At 37.3% G+C, this 17,836-nt stretch overlaps 1 protein-coding gene and 1 long non-coding RNA gene across 4 annotated transcripts in view; one reads left to right on the top strand and one right to left on the bottom strand.

Moving 5' to 3' along the window:
• Positions 1-17,836, bottom strand: part of LOC118200062 (ABC transporter G family member 20-like) — a 204,062-nt gene that overhangs the window by 185,750 nt on the left and 476 nt on the right. The gene's annotated exons all lie outside the window — the stretch shown is intronic.
• The window catches only part of LOC118200065 (uncharacterized), a 418,146-nt gene that overhangs the window by 73,236 nt on the left and 327,074 nt on the right, over positions 1-17,836 (top strand). The window lies entirely within an intron of this gene.

The raw sequence follows: 17,836 nt of genomic DNA on the forward strand, positions 1-17,836 counted from the left end.
ACAAAAAAGAAAACGTTCAAAATAAATAAGTTGATCTCATAATAGAATAATTTCTATTTTGTTCATAGATTATGGTATATCCGACATAAAATTAGATGACAGTATTTAGAGATAAAAGGAGCTTTTATTTTTCATAAAAATCAAGGAAAAACAAGCCACTATTCAAGGAAGTTATGATAAACGATTGATGAATATGATATTTTGTGAGAATGAAAATAGGTATTCATGAAGAATGAACTAAGTATTCATTCTTATTATAGAATTTAATTAAACAAGTAAATAATTTCTGAAGATATAAATACTTCTAAAAATCAAAAACAATAGCGCAAGTTTGAATCAGAAATACGCAAAGTTAACTATGCCATCGCTAAGATCCGAGCCACGAATATTCCCTTATGTTAGCTTGTAGAGATATTAGGTATTTTTGGAAGCAGGCAGGAGGAAAAATTAACAACGCCTTCCCTGGGAATCGAACCCTCTCAATTACGCGCTGAGCGTGCAGACCACTACACCACGAAGGCTCGCTAAGAAGGCAGGAGAAATATCTTATAAAATGTGCATCCCTAACGTGCAACCACTTGCATCAGAACAGGCACGTGGTGATGCAAAAATTTTTTATATCTTCTTCCAGCTTTAAAGTGCGACTGGGGAGAGCCTCAAGCCCCAATCAGCCAAATACAGGTGGTGAAGAGTACCGTTCTTACACCGTCTGCTGTAGGGACTATTAGACATTTTTCGAACCAGAAATGCGAAAATCAGCTACATCCTCTCCGGAATTCGAATCGCAGAATTTGTCTGCTACCTGGACCTCTAACCATTTACAATAAGATAATAGGCACGGGAGAAGCGATGATTTCTTTGATTCTTCCGCACTGAAATGGCTGCTGGAGAAAGACACAAACTCATTCTTCGAAATGCAGTGGTGACGAGTTATTTTCCACTTCTATTTAATTCGAGCGCTACTTTCAGTAAAAGATTATATACTTAGGACAAGGAACATGAAAAATCAATTCTGCTGTCCTCGGAATTCGAACTATAAATCTTCCGCTAGTTAACTGAGCATACTAACCACTTACGCTACTTCATCACTCACGGGGAAATGCAATAATTCCTCAAAACTTGAGAATAACATATTATCATTCAGAAATAGTTAAACACTTCTACGAAATCACTTTCTGAATCTCAAGGGAATTAAGCATATCTATTTTAAGTTTCTGAAAAAGTTATAGAACTTGGGAATTTTTCCGCTATTATTTATTGTAATAGTTAAGGTATTTGTATTTATTATGAAGTAACCGTAATAAATGGGTATGGGATGGCATTTAGCATTGAGAAAATACAATATATGCAGAAATCAAATATATTTTAAATAAAAAATTAGACTTAAAACTCGAAAAGTTTTAAAAATTACGACTATTTTCTATGTTTAACACGATTTTGGCCCGTAGGATGAAAATTATACAGTGACATACATGTAAGAAAATGCACATTTTTAATAAAACGGATATTGCATATTTTATTTTTACTAACTTCACACCATGAAATAACTTAAATAAATTCATTTTACACCGTTATTATTACCCCAAATGGGCGTTAGCTCAGAAGGGCTATTAATTTCATGTTGGCATTTTGCGTTGGTTCATTATAAAAGTATAAATCACTTTTCAAATTGTTGCCACCAAATGTTAGAGCCCAGCATTATATTTAAAGAAATTAAATAATGAAGAATCATCTGCACGAGTGCATGTATGTTTCTCGCAATGTGAAAAAACAACAGTACCTAGAAACACCAAATTTTGAATAACATAGTCCTCGACTCGAATATAGGCATTTGGAAGCCAACATTTGGAATTTGTTTTATTATCTATTTCATATTTTGTCAAACTTAAATGAATTTTTGATTAACAAACTCAGCGATTTCAAAGCGTTCCATTAATTTTAACATCACGTGCCATATTCAAGCACGGGTACTTTATTCGCGGGGGTTTCTTTACATTTCTCACTGGTATTATGTACCAACGCAAAGACTAACAGTGTTTTACGTCGAATGATTTTGAATGTCTATATCACTTTTCAAATCCAGTTTTGAATCCGCCCCCGTCGAAAAAACGCCTCTTTGAGCTTAATATAAAATATGAAAGCTTTCAGATTTCTTTTTATTATTTAGCTTTGATTTTGCAATTACAGATAAAATAAATGTACAAACGTTTACCCAGACAGCTCAGTTGCAATTAAAAGATATACTAATTTTTTATCGTCTAGACTTCATTATCTCTAGTTAGAGGTACAATTGCCACGAGAGACCAAATTCTATGTAATCCCTCGCTTTTATTTTTAAACAATCTTACACTTGTTTCATATGGACCGTTTCAAGAATGAACTCGATTGCATTTTGTCTCCATAAATCTAATCCCACAAATGTTATTAAATAATATTTTTTTTAAATTTACAATTTAAATATTTTTTATTTCTGTAATATATGTGCGTCAAAAAATTTAAAAGAAATCAGAAATGCTAATAAAATATCCGTTTAAAGTACAAGAACAAAAAGAACAACAACAACAATAATAATAATAATAATAATGGCATTCTTTGTTATTTTAGAAAATTATTTTTCCAAATTATTTTAAAAAATTCTATTTCCAAATTATTTTATATTTAAATTATATATATTTCCAAATTATTTTAATTCCAAATTATTTTAGAAATCAGTCCCGTTTTAAGTACTGATCAAAAGTGATTTATTGTATAAATTTGGGAAAACAATCAGTCTTTAAGCAGCTTTTTTAAGTGTTGCTACAAGAAAACCCTCGCAGGAAGATTGTTACTCAGTTACCTTTGGACCTAGAAAATCTACAGATAATGATTATTCTGATAAAAATTAAGCATTAAAGTTAACTCAGTTCATTCTGAGCAGATAAAAACTTATTACAGATAACGTGAAACGTGATAGAATATGTGAAACATGATAAAAATATTCTTTTAGCATAACCGGCTGTAAAATTTGCAGTTGGTGACAATCAAATTTACTGCAAATTTAGAAAGTTACTAAACGAGGTTCGTGTAATTTATTATTAAAAATAAAAATAATATTTTTGACCGTCTGTTTAGATTTTAATGACCAGAATTAGAGGCAAAGTTGTTTAAACAAGTATTTAAACAAAATAGGCAGAATAGAATTGTTACGAATTTGGTATTTAAAAAGCTAAGGTTAGTTCAGTTATAAATTAAATGGTTTTATTTCTCGCGCAGTGCAGCGCGTGACGAATATTAAAAGAAAGCTAGGCCGGAAAATTGAAAATACAAGAGCGCGTGCATTTAATAAATAAATATCTCTTTTTGATTTCGAGAAAGTACTGGAAAATTCTAGCGCGTGATTTTAAAATCTTATAAAAGGAGGAAAACATCTCAGTTCGTAGTTAGTTGCTTAGTTTGTTGTTGTTTAGAAAACTGCTCTTGTTGATTGTAGCGAATTCGCGGATTAGCGTTCTTTAGCTGTTTTGAATTACGTTCTATTGGACATTTGAGTAGTTGAAAGATAACTACTGTGAGATATTGTAATACTGCATGATAATTTGAGAAAATTTAAGCATTTTGTTGTGATAATAATAAATTTTTGTTTATTTTTCATTGGACTTGTGCATTCATTTCATAACGAACCCGTACGCACGCAACAATTTTGCTGTCAGAAGTGGGATTTGACTGCCAATAACAAGAGCGATGAAAGAGCAGTTAAGGCAATTGATAACAGCCTTTGCCTCGTTTAAAGAAGAAATGAAAGAAGAGATGAAATATAGCCAAGGAAAGATAAAAGGGGGCGTGAACTCCGTTAAGGAAGAAATGAAATTTAGCCAGGAATCCGTTAAGGACGAAATGAAAACCGTTCAAGCTGGTCAAGAAGAAATGAAAAGAGAGATTACCTGCATAATAGAAAATAAATTTGAAGCTATGGAAGGCAGAATTGACACAGTTGAAAATAAAGTAGGACAAATTGAAGAAAAAGTTTCTTTCGTAAAAGATCAAATTGAAGAAAGAGTTTCTTCGGTGAAAGAAGAAATAGAAGAAAGAGTTTCTTCTGTAAAAGAACATATAGAAGGGAGAGTTTCTGCTGTGGAGGAACGAATTGAAGGAAGAGTTTGTGCCGTCCAACACCAAATCGAACAACAAATTGATGAGAGAGTTTCTGCAGTTGCCAAAGAAATGGAAACTTTCGTAGCAAGGCAGGGAGCAAGAGTGATGATTTTAAATTCTTACCGATGCCTGCTCGTCCATCTCTGAAGCTATCCACATATGATGGGAAGACATCCTGGCAAGTGTATAAGACACAATTTTCTATCGTGGCAGATGCGAATGGATGGGATTCCCAAGCTAAGGCCTGTCATCTCGCCGCTTCGTTAAGAGCCGACGCAGCGGATATCCTTCAGACTCTTCCCGAAAACAAAAGGTTAGATTTCGATGCTCTGTCCGGCGCCTTGGAGCTGCGCTTTGGGGAGAAGTGTTTAAAAGACTACAGCAGGCTCCAATTAAAATCTCGTCAACAGAAGCCTACCGAAACACTTCAGGAGCTCGCCACGGGTGTTGAAAGGCTGTCCCATCTCGCCTTTTCGGAATGCCCGACAGAAACAAGGGAAATCCTGTCCTTGCAATACTTTATCGACGGCATCCGGGATACTGAAATACAGAAAGCTCTACGAATGGCGGATGTAAAAGATTTAAAAAGCGCTCTAGTGTACGCCATGAAATTCGAGGCAGCCCAGCAAGCCACTCGTCGAGACCGCCACCCAGTCAGAGCTGCTCAAGTCCAGGAGCCAGGGGATCAAGTCACCGCTCGTATAGACGATTTAACTAAACAACTGAACGCCTTGAGATGGAATATTGGTGAGAAGAAACCGACCGTTAAGTGCTGGAACTGCGGTGCTGAAGGACACATACGACGAAACTGCAGAATACCCCAGGGTACGGATGTTAAGACCGCTTCTAACAAGCAGCAGGGAAACTAATTAGTGGCCATCTCGCGGGGCGGAGGTTGCCAGATAATGAAAAGCCCCAGTTTAAAGCGCTTCAGATTTCTGCAGTGAGAGGCGGCAGTAATGGACTTTTCATAATAGGACATATTAATGGAGTTCCCTGCAATATGACGATAGCTACAGGAGCCAACGTTACCATCATCCGAAAAGATTTGGCTCAACAACTGCGAAGCAAACTTATCTGGACGCCGCTCTGCGTTACCCTACAGACTGTGTCCGGTGAGAAGATCGACATCGATGGAAAAGTAAATGTTAACATCACGTTTGGAAGTGCCGCTTACCATCACACGGCATATGTAGCAGAGATCACTGATTCTTGCATACTCTGATTAGACTTTCTAAGGAAATACAATTAAAAATAACGAATTGCATTCTACATCTGAGGACATAGCCCTATTCGGAATTAATGGAGTGCAATCTATCCACAAAATTATAGCTCAAGATGATATCACAATACCCGCAAGAACCGAGTTTTTACTTCCTGGATCCATAGCCGAAGATAGAAATTTCCGCTACGGCATCATAGAATATCTCAATAACTGTAATAGCCCAGAAGGAGTACTAGTAGCCTCAACACTCGTCGACCTATCCAGAACGGTTATCCCGGTGAGAGTCGCCAATGTAACTGAGAAGGCGAGAGTTATTAAGAAAGGTGAAGTGGTTGCAGCATGTACTCCAGTAACCACCATTGAAAGAAAGAGTAACATCCAAGAGTCCATGTCTTCAGAAAGCATTACATCAGAGTTACTTCAGAATGCGCAATTAAACGATGAAGAGAAGAATGCTGCCGATCGCGTCATTAAAGATCTTCAAGTTGTTTTCTCCCGCTCGTCTTCTGACGTGCGTCGAACCAGTTTAACACAACATAGAATCGATACCGGCGATCATCCCCCGATCAGGCAACAGCCAAGACGTCTACAGTTTGCTAAACAGGAAGAAGTACGAACACTTTTAAAGGATATGGAAGAAGGCGATGTCATCGAGCCTTCAGCAAGTCCATGGGCATCTCCCATCGTCCTAGTCAGAAAGAAAGACGGCTCAACAAGATTTTGCGTCTACTATCGCCGGTTGAATGAGGTTACGAAGAAAGACAGTTACCCTCTTCCTAGAATTGACGACATTCTAGACACTCTTTCTGGAAGTAAGTGGTTTTCAACACTTGATTTAAAGAGTTGTTATTGGCAGGTAGAAATACACCCTGAAGACCGAGAAAAGACGGCATTTACAACGGGTCAAGGGCTTCGGCAATTCAAGGTGATGCCGTTTGGACTGTGTAATGCGCCGGCAACATTCGAACGCCTTATGGAGACTGTTTTGAAAGGTGTTTCCTACGAAGCCTGTCTGATATACCTAGACGATATCATCATCGTCGGAAAGAGTTTTGAAGAGCATCTAGAAAATCTTAGAAAGGTTCTTCAGAAACTGAAAGACGCCAATCTGAAGTTCAGTCCCGCTAAATGCAAATTGTTCCGAAAGGAAGTGATTTACCTGGGACATGTCATCTCTGCAGAAGGTGTGTGCACGGATCCTGAAAAGGTGTCAGCCGTTAAATCCTGGAAACGTCCCGAAAACGTCCATCAGTTGAGAAGCTTCCTAGGGCTTTGCACATACTATAGGAGATTCGTGAAGGACTTTTCTTCCATCGCAAGACCTCTTCACAAGCTGACAGAGAGCAAGCAACGATTCTTGTGGACAAAGGAATGCGAGGATGCATTTAACAATTTAAAGGAAGCTTTAACATCTGCTCCAATCCTGACGGATCCTAAGCTCGACAGACCATTTATTCTCGACACGGACGCAAGCAATGAAAGTGTCGGTGCTGTTTTCTCCCAAGAAATAGACGGCCAAGGACGTGTAGTAGCTTACTGGAACAAGTGCCTGTCTAAACCGGAGAGGAATTACTGTTTTACTAGGAAAGAGTTGCTCGCCATAGTCAAAGCTGTAGAACATTTCCATCATTATCTATACGGGAGAAAATTCCTCCTCCGCACGGACCATGCCTCATTGGCTTGGCTTTTAAATTTCAAGAATCCTGAGGGTCAAATAGCTAGGTGGATACAGAGACTCCAAGAATATGACATCACTATCCGTCATCGTAAGGGATCATCACACGGGAACGCCGACGCCCTGTCTAGACGACCTTGCCTGGAAAGCTGCCGATATTGTTCCAGGGTCGAAGCGAAATACGAGCTGCTGACTCCCGTCGCAAGACAAATTACAACATCAACATCGGCTGATCGAGAACCGTGGAGTGATGATGAAGTCAGGAAAGACCAGCTGGAAGACCGCGACATTAAACCCATAATTGATTTAATGGAGTCATCAAACCGAAAACCTACCTGGCAGGACATTTCTATCTGTAGTCCTACAACCAAACAATATTGGGCACTCTGGAATTCACTTCACATTCGAAACGACGTCTTATACCGGAAATTCGAATTGGATGATGGGAAGACGTTCCGATAGCAACTGATACTTCCAAGATCCCGGATTCCTGATGTCCTTAAAGAACTACATAACAGCCCTACAGGAGGTCACTTTGGAATTATGAAGACCTTACAGAGAGTTCGTGAGCGCTTTTACTGGAATAATGCAAAGGATGACGTGCAAAAGTGGTGCCGATCTTGCGATGCCTGTGCAGGTCGGAAAGGACCGAGGAAACGCAGCCGAGGCAAGCTGCAACATTACAACGTAGGTGCGCCGTTTGAACGTATCGCTTTTGATATCCTGGGACCTCTGCCACGAACTGCTGATGGCAACAAGTACATACTCGTTGTCATTGATTACTTCACCAAGTGGCCTGAAGCTTATCCTATTCCTGATCAAGAGGCTGTCACAGTAGCTGAGGTAATGATACAGCACTGGATTTCCAGGTTTGGAGTGCCTCTTCAGTTACATTCCGATCAGGGAAGGAATTTCGCCTCGGCAGAATCAAAGAACTATGCAAAGTACTCGGCATTGACAACACTCAAACGACGCCATTGCATCCCCAGTCGGACGACATGGTAGAGAGGTTCAATCGAACCATCCTTAATAACCTCTCATTAGTGGTTTCCAGAAACCAACAGGACTGGGACAAGAAATTACCACTCTTTTTACTGGCTTACCGCAGTGCTGTCCACGAGACTACCGGCTATTCTCCATCACAGATGCTCTTCGGTCGTGATCTTCGTCTGCCTTGTGATCTACTGTTTGGCCGCCCTCCGGATGCTCCTTCTTCGTCTGAGGAATATATTCAAGATCTCCAGGCCCGGTTTGTAGTGATGCACAACTTTGCACGAGAGCGAGTCAACATGGCGACGGAGAAGATGAAGACCCGATCCAACACAAAAGCTACTGAACATCAATTCTACGAAGGAGACAAGGTGTGGTTGTGGAATCCGACTCGACGGAAGGGACTCTGTCCGAAATTACAGTCACCTTGGGATGACCCGTACACAGTCCTAAACAGGCTGAATGACGTCATGGTTCGGATCCGTAAGTCTTCGAAAGCTAAACCTAAAGTTCATTACGACAGGTTAGCTCATTACTATGGCCATAGTACGTAATGTAAATAATTGTAAATAGTATAAGACCATGGTCCTTTTTGTTTTTAAATGTGTATTTGATTTGATTTGTATTTTGTATTTGATAGCATTTGATTTGTTTTATTTATTTCATTTATTGTTCATGTTCTTTATTATTGTAATGTAATGCTTATTAATGCATTTATGCCACAGTTGTAAGTTTAGCTTCTTTTCCAGGGATTGTACTGCCCGGGACGTGCAGTCCTTGGGAAGGGGGCAGTGTTACGAATTTGGTATTTAAAAAGCTAATGTTAGTTCAGTTATAAATTAAATGGTTTTATTTCTCGCGTAGTGCAGCGCGTGACGAATATTAAAAGAAAGCTAGGCCGGAAAATTGAAAATACAAGAGCGCGTGCATTAAATAAATAAATATCTCTTTTTGATTTCGTGAAAGTACTGGAAAATTCTAGCGCGTGATTTTAAAATCTTATAAAAGGAGGAAAACATCTCAGTTCGTAGTTAGTTGCTTATTTTGTTGTTGTTTAGAAAACTGCTCTTGTTGATTGTAGCGAATTCGCGGATTAGCGTTCTTTAGCTGTTTTGAATTACGTTCTATTGGACATTTGAGTAGTTGAAAGATAACTACTGTGAGATATTGTAATACTGCATGATAATTTGAGAAAATGTAAGCATTTTTGTTGTGATAATAATAAATTTTTGTTTATTTTTCATCGGACTTATGCACTCATTTCATAACGAACCCGTACGCACGCAACAGAATATAAAATAAGGTTTGAAAGCATATACATACAACTGACGCTTCGACATTTCACGAACCCTGCAATAATTGAATTTGCTATTAGAGAACAATATCTTGGGTCATCCTTTGAGACACTGTAGGCTGTAAGGTAGCCCAAACGAAATACAGCATTTATCAACAACGCTGTACAATATCTAATTTTGAACAAAGGACATTAGAGCAAAGAAGCTTGTGATTCTTAAACAAATCTGTTTTTTAAAACCACTTTATTTTCAAAATCTCTCTTCCTCGAGTCTCGTTATTAGCCCAAAACGGACGTTAGTCCGGAATGGGATACTAGTCTCGAAACGGTATTTTGCGTCGTTTCACTATAAACGTCCGTTTCATTTTTCAAGTTGTTGTCACCAAATATTATCGTTCTGTATTCTATTTAAAGAAATGAAATAAAGAAGAATCTGCATGAATGCATGTATGTTTCTCATATTGTGAAAAAACAACGGAACCTAGAACCAGAAAATTTTGAATAACGTAGTCTTCTACCCGAACATGTGCACCTGGAAGCCCGAATTTTGAATTTCAAATTTGTTTTACTATCTCCTTTATATTTTGTAAAACTTTAAAGAATTTTATTAACAAAATGAACGAATTGAAAACAAGCAGTGGTAACAACGGAACCAAAAGTTATCAAATTTTGAATAACGTAGTCCTCCATCCGAACATGCGCACCTGGAAGTTCGAATTTTGAATTTCAAATTTGTTTTACACTTTTCACATTTTGTAAACTTTTAAATAAATTTATTAACAAAATCAACGATTTGAAAGCAAGCAGTGGCAACAGGCAATAATTAATAATTGAACGCACAAATACTTGAATAACTTCAATAATTTAATGCATGTAAAAAGGATATTTTTATTTGCAGCGCGTGAGACTGTCTATCGAGAATTCTAAAGATATGCAGTTTTTAAATATTTTGTGATTTTGCTGTTGAATGGAATTTTATGTGGTGTAGAAGCCAAAATCGTGATATTTAATAAATAAAGTAAATATAAAAAACTTTAATAATAAAAAGACAAAAAAAATTATCGGGAATTCTAAACGTATTCTACTATGTTACTTTTAAATTTTTTGTAATTTTGCTGTTCAGTTGTAAACGGCGTAAGTGGGAAGAAATTATTGTTTAAATAATAAATCTAAAAAGACGAAAAAAACGGATTAGTAGGAGTGAATGTAACTGTAGACTGGTAAACTGCGAGCTCGGCCAGAGCGTAAAAAACTTAACAAACCCGTTCGGGCGACCGTTAAAATCAGAAATCTTTCAGATTTTTTTCTTCTTATGAAGATGGTTCTGTGGGGTTAACCATTTCAGACAAATCAAGCTACCCAAAACAAGGGAACACCCAGCTTATGCCTCTGACGAAAGAAATTTACTTCCAGTATTTCAAGGAATGGCAGGGGGAACTGGAGCAATGTCTGTTCTGTTGGATGTTACTTCAAATTTAACTAAGTAATAATAATATTTTTACAATTCAGACAGAATGGCCTTACAAACCTTTACCTCGAGGACATAGTATAGAGCATTTTCTGTGAAATTAATCTTTTCTTGACGGATAAATTTGAAATTTATTCAGACAGTGATTATTTTCTTCGGCTATAGCTTACACAAGCTGCTAGGTACTTTGTTTTGGGATCATGTACTTGATACCGAGAAGCTGGAGCTGCATTATTTTACGTGCAGTTATTGACAATAGATGTTTAATAACCGAAGCTTCTACATATCTAAGAGTATTCATTATAACATGAAATTTCTCCGCTGAAAATTATAATACAGAATATACTCCCTTTCCATGGTCAAGATTATATCTATCTCTTTGTAATATTATAAAAAAAATGGCAGTAAGAAAGAACAGCACAGTTGCACCTTTAATTATATGCTAAAAGTTGATTTAATTATCAAAAATAACAGGATAAGGTTCCTTCGCAACGTTTTACTTGTAAACATGAATTAACCAATATAGACCATTATGTCCACGGGGACACAGGATTTCCATATCGCTATGTAATGGAATGTCGCTTAAAGAATAGATTATTAAATGTCCTGAAACTAATGTTATTTCTTTCAAAAGATTCTTTATTAAGAAAATAGATGTTATTCTTAAAATCTGTAAAATTATGAATCCCCTTTCTGTATTGGGATAAAATATCTGACAGTTAATTTAATAATATGAATATAATAGTTGAAAATTTTTCTCTTTTAAAATTTCATTATCTTATTTATAGCTCCACACATAGTAATTTTTAATGAGCTTTATAAGGATATAATGAGTTTTTGTATGATGTTCGATTTTATGACTATTTGATCGAAATTTAAGGACTCAATGAACTTTATTTTTAATGCACTTGCATTTTATTTTAGGTTTTTATTCCCCTTTCATGTATACCCATTTCAAAATTTAACTCATCTGACTGGAAGATTTGCCGGGAAGAGATATATCTCGCCAACAAATCGCTTTATTTTGGGATCTCGATCACGATCCTCTTAATTTTAATTTTACTTTATTAATAATAATTAAATAAATACAAAGAGAAATGAAATAATATGTACAATATATACAAATATACATGAGTCGAAGTCCGTTGACAAACAGAGACTTCGAAGACCTGTAGCTTGAGCATAGAGTGAATCCTAGGACTGTTACATGAGTCGTACGATAGCTACAAAAACTCTATGAATTCGAGATACGTGTCTTGATCGGTGACCTTTCTTATAATTTCTTTGATCCCTTTAACTCCTATTGGGAATCTTTCCAGATGTGCTGTCTCTAATGAGGAGAGGGAGGGCGGGAACAGACGTGATCTGTCTGGCGCTGTTATTTATTGTAATATGAAACATCTAAACGTTTGGTAATTATTATTTAAAAAAAAACTATCTAGTTAATTATTGGATGTGGGACAATACTTGTTTACGTTTGGCAAAGACCAGATGTCTCTATTCATCGTCAACTGAACCGGACTACCAAGTACCTTTCTGAACGAGGTCAACATATTTGTCAGCAATAACTCTTGTGAAAAAAATCTTTTGTAATAATACGGTAATATGTATGTACTAAGGTAATATGTATGGGGTGCCATACATATTACCGTACATATTCTTCAAAATAATAACTGTCTTAGAAAGAAAAGATTACATGGAAAATCTCTAAGATGCTTCACTGGAGCAGTAGCATCACGGGACAGTGCCTGTATAATCAATCACGTAAATGAATCCTGCTTTCCTGTAAGCTCATTCATGTTCTGTCCATTATTACTATACCTAAAATTTTATTTATATATAAGATATATATAATAATATAGAAAGTAGAAAGATAACACGAACAAGAGAGACCTATGTGGTCAAGTTTACATGGTGTAACTATTTTACTCAGGAACTACAGTATCAAATGTACTTTTAAGCAATCACTTTTGAACTTTTCTCTTCTTTGCAAATAATAATATAGATATAGATTTATATATATAATATATATAAATCATATTTAAGTGGTAGCAGGAACAAAGGCATAAGTACCATTACAGCGCCGTAAGCAAAATTGGTTGAGCTTTAGCACACTGGCTATCTAGAGCAACTCACATTCACAGGGATCCGCAATCATAGGGAGTTAATTAAAACTAAAACAAAAGAAAAGACATTGTAAAAGTAAGGCATAACTTCCACGTGACTCTGGCTCCTCTGACCCATGCGAACCAGTGTTTCTCCGATGGGTGCTCGAACAGCATGAGCAGATGTCAACATTTGAAAGAATACCAGCAACCGGACTAAAGAAAGCAGGGTGGTCAAATAGCGGGGTGGTTTGACATTTGTCGGAGCGCTGCTACCATTCGACGATGTCGGCAAGAATGGGAGAACAATGACCGTACAGAGCGTCAAGAAGTTAGCGGTCGCCAGAGATCAACGACAGAAAGCGAGGACAGTGTGATCATCCAATCGGCGCTCACAGCCCCTGATGCTTCCTTATCAGAGATCCGACGTGTAACTGGGATACCAGCGATTATAGTGACTACTAATTGACGACTCAGGAAACGGGGAAGTCACAGAGGCCATTGCGGCACTACAATTCACCATTGCTCACCAGCAGGTAAGTTAGTAGCGGTGCCGAGCACATTCGACGTAGAAGCTCTCAGAGGAGTAGAATTGTTTTCAGTGATGAGTTTCTCTTCGAATTGAGCCTCGATGATTAGCGAAGACGGAGATATCCAGGAGAGCGGTTGGACAGTAACCTGATTGTCATCCGCCACACAGCTTGACAACCAGGAGTTATGGTATGGGGTGTCATTTCATTTAATAACCGAAACCCTTTGGTTGTCATAAATGACATCATTACAGCACGGCGGTACATCGATGATATTCTACGCATCATAGTGTTGCCCTTCACTAACCCCTGCGCTGACTTTCAATATGATTATTCCTAGCCGAGCACGGCGCATCGTTATGTCTTCGTTATTCTCCAACACTTCTCTAGCAAAATCGCAAGAAGACATACACCAATACTACGAGTCAATGCCCAACCGGATAACAGCTTGGATGAGGGCCAGAGGTGGGACAACTAATTATTGCTTTTTTTTTTGGTGTTTGTTTGTTCTTGCAGTTATGATTTCTGAATAAAGCATTCATTTAATATGACACTGCTAGCGTTTCATTTTCATCACATCTACCGATTTTCGTGCATTCGAATAATTCCTTATTGGAGCGTCGCTTTTTATGTTAAAGAGTTTATATACAGACACTCATGTGTAAAATTAAGAGAATTTGCACTTTGCGCCCAATTTCTGAAAACCTAATTGACAGATTTTAATGAAATTTAGTATGAATATACATTTATAACAGAAAAAGTGATGTAACCATTCAAAGGTTCTTTACTTTACGCCTCATTAGTAAAGCTCGTAGTGCAGGAATGTCCAAAATCCGTGTTGTGGTATCGAACTGAAAATTAGTTTAATATGGTGTGTTCTCTTTCAGAACCACACGGGTCTTGCAGCTTGACGACATACTGGAAAGGAGGCAGTTGAGGAGTTCCCTTGGCAGTCGATCCACTTTTGCAGCAAGGCAGTTTTTAAAATCGGGATGATTTTCGAAGGGGAATGGCGACACAAAATTGCCCTTCCAAGATCAGATATCCTCGCTAGGTTTTGTCAGGAGATTTGGCAGGCCAATCTATGCTGCGAATATCCACACTTTCCAGGTAATCATCGACCAGCTGAGTCGTACGTTGAATATCGTTGTCGTCCATTAACAGGAACATGGGACCAACTGCAGAAAATTCGAACATAAGGCTATAAAATCTCCTCTCTGAACTTCATAGCAGTCAAGGATCTTCTGTTAAACACATGCAAGGGTGTGCGGCCGTCCAACATAATTTCTACCCAAACTATTCCCCGTACCCACTTTAATGATCGTTTTCCTTGATTACGGAGGGATGATATCGTGCTCCAAGGGTCTCTCCAGACACAGGTACGTCGAGAATCAGTGTCCATGTCGAATCCAGACTCATCGGTAAAAAGCATGGTGAAGGCATGGTCTGAGGCGCATGTTATTTGCACCATGCTGAACGTGTTCTCTTGAACGCGATGAGCAGGATGCAAAAAGCGAGTGCCCTGGCATACAGCTCTATCTCATAAAGGATTCATGCAAGTGTAGACCATAAAACTCGGGTTCCAGTGGCAGCATACATCTCACATAAGAGCTGTCAACAGTGCAGGATTTACGTATAAGCTATTCAAGCTATAGCTTAGGGCTTCAGCTTCTTGTCCCCCAAAGGAAAAACTCTCTAGGTATCCGAAAATCATATTTGGCACTGCCCTATAATATCTGGACTTATAAAAAGGCTTAATATCTCAAACAGCTTAGGACTTTACCAAGTCTAAATCCGGCCCTGCTGTGAAGCTACAGCAAGTCCTGTGTCGCCACAATGAAAGTGCCAAATAACGATCTTCATTCGTTGTTGTGATTCTGGTCGTCCATGTCCAGGTCTTCTCGATAGGGGTCTTCTCTACATAGTTCAGGTGTTCTCGATATAGATACTGAAAGTGTTTCCACAAATTGCAGGTGATATTACGCGTTACATTTTGTACTGCAGTCATGTCTTGCCTCCAGTCCACGGACAATTCTTCATCTCATTCCGTTATCCATACTCTCGTTGTTCTAATTTTATCTGACACCTTACAAATTCACTTAACTCTTGCGAGGCACACTGCGAATGTCGGGAAGGAGTAGGAGCACACAAATCACCGAATACTCTTCGTTCGCTTATATTCCCTCCACAAATACAACTCCGCAGACACACATGTGTACGGACGGTTACGTACTCGACACCTGGATTGATTATATGCATTATTCTTCGGTGGTATAATTAGTACTTCTGGTTCAATATTTTTCGTAAATATAGACATAATTTGCTAATTCTCTTCATTTTGCACACGAATGTGTGTGTGTATGAGTACGTGTAAAGAAAAGAAATTATCAAGTAAAGTACTTCGTAAAAAAATCGGTAACTAAACCACGCGCTGAAAGCTACTGTAATTTAGTTGAAATGCAAAAAGTTTTCGAAGCAGTAAAAAATTTAAATAATATTCGTCCAAAAATAATAACATAAGATTAAAATATGAAGTGAATATACCATTCCAGAAAACTAAGTAAATCCAAAACAAGATTATTAACGAAGGGGCTCACCAGCGGCCGAGCGGTAAAGTCGCTGAACACTGGTAGTTCGGTCCGAGGTTCCAATCCCGCGAACGGGCTGGTTGCATGGGCATTTTCGTGGTTTTCCCCGTGTGTAACGTGTATACGAGCCAGTTTTCCTTAGAAAGTCCTCTACAAAGGCATCCCTCCCTTTAGGCAGATAGCCCTCGCGTGCTTTCCCATAATTGAGTAACCCTAACCCTATTGATGAAGGATTCGTAAATCAGAAGAGACTTGTATATTATGAAGTCATTTGACCCTGTTAAATTGTTCATTTGTCAGCTCAGAAACACGTTATAATTTGAAATCTGTCTGGCTCCAACTTATGATGAAGATGTAAAAGAAATATTAAAAAACTCTTTGAATTTATTTATATGGGTTTATTTACTTCTACTTATTTTGCTATTCTGGTGGAATATGATTAAAATTTTCAGTCAAGAGTCATTACCATTTTTTTATTTCTTTTTTTGGTGAAAAACGGAAGAATAGCAACAATTTGTTTCTTAATATTCTCTAAACTTACCAGCAGAATTCGGGAAAATGATCCCCAGAATTAATAAATAAACATATTTATCAAAGCATAATAAAAATTGAGTAAAAATTCTCATCTATACACACCAGCACATATGAGATTCTTTTACTACATTCTTAGTTTGGATAATCGTGTTAAAAAAAATGTATACACTGAGTCATCTCAATTCTATACAGCAATTAACTGATAAGGGCGACGGATTTTACATATGGTAAAATTTAGTAATTTACTTTTAATAATATTAAATTCACTTGTGATAAAAATCACATACGAATATAACGATGGAAAGTTCAATTCTAGTAATTAATCTACATGCTATACTGCAGATGTGAAAAAAAAACCCTCCTAAGTAAATGATTTCGTACAATAATTACAGTAACTAGCACGCCCAATTCCGGAATGAATTAGCATCAACACCTCAGCACCAATAGCAAAAGACAAAAAAAAAAAAAAAAAAAAAAAAAAAAAAAAAAAAAAAAAAAAGAGACTCCCCCCCTTGGTAATTATATAATACTCGAGAAACGGAGAATATAACAATGCCAGAAAAAGCAGGCATGCCGTGAAAGCGATTTTTGCTCTACTCAGTGAGATTCTTGTCATTTTCAAGCACGTGCTGGCTAGAGAATCACATCGTAATCGATATCAATCAAACTATCAATATTATATTTTTAATAAATATTAACGTCTCTCAATTTTGCTCTTTTCTAGAAATTATACATCTGACAACTAGCTCATGGATATCAGAGTTTTGTTCATACTAAAATGCAAATATAAAGTAGTTTTTTTAAAAGAACAGCAGTAAATCACTCAAACATTCTGTAAAATATTTCTATATGTAATTTCGACGGATGAGGCATTGAAAGATTACGGGAAGCGCTTCTGCAGATAATTGAAAAACTGCTTGAATATATTATATAGCCAGTTAACAAATTTCATGTTGATGATTAGAGTTGCGAATATGGAGATTTTCGAATATTACAGGAAAAAATTAAATTTCCTGATTGATAGAATATGAGAAGAAATGCTAAGTGAAAATAATATAGCTGGAGTTTTACATTGCGATGACTATGAATGAATTAACGAAACGGTAAATGTTTGCAAGTAAGGTTTTATATCCAGAAAATATCACAGTTTCGGCTTTAATTTCACGTAGTTCCCGTAGAAAATATTTTTTAGTCTATAATTTCTACACATCTTACTAGATTTAAACTGATGCTTTAAATCTGGAATAGCCAAAATCCTGACGATTAAGGATCTCGGACTTTATTCTGCATTATCAC

Source organism: Stegodyphus dumicola, chromosome 7 (genome assembly GCF_044657685.1).
Source record: "Stegodyphus dumicola isolate Sdum_Otavi_A_Nest chromosome 7, ASM4465768v1".
NCBI classification, from domain to species: domain Eukaryota; kingdom Metazoa; phylum Arthropoda; class Arachnida; order Araneae; family Eresidae; genus Stegodyphus; species Stegodyphus dumicola.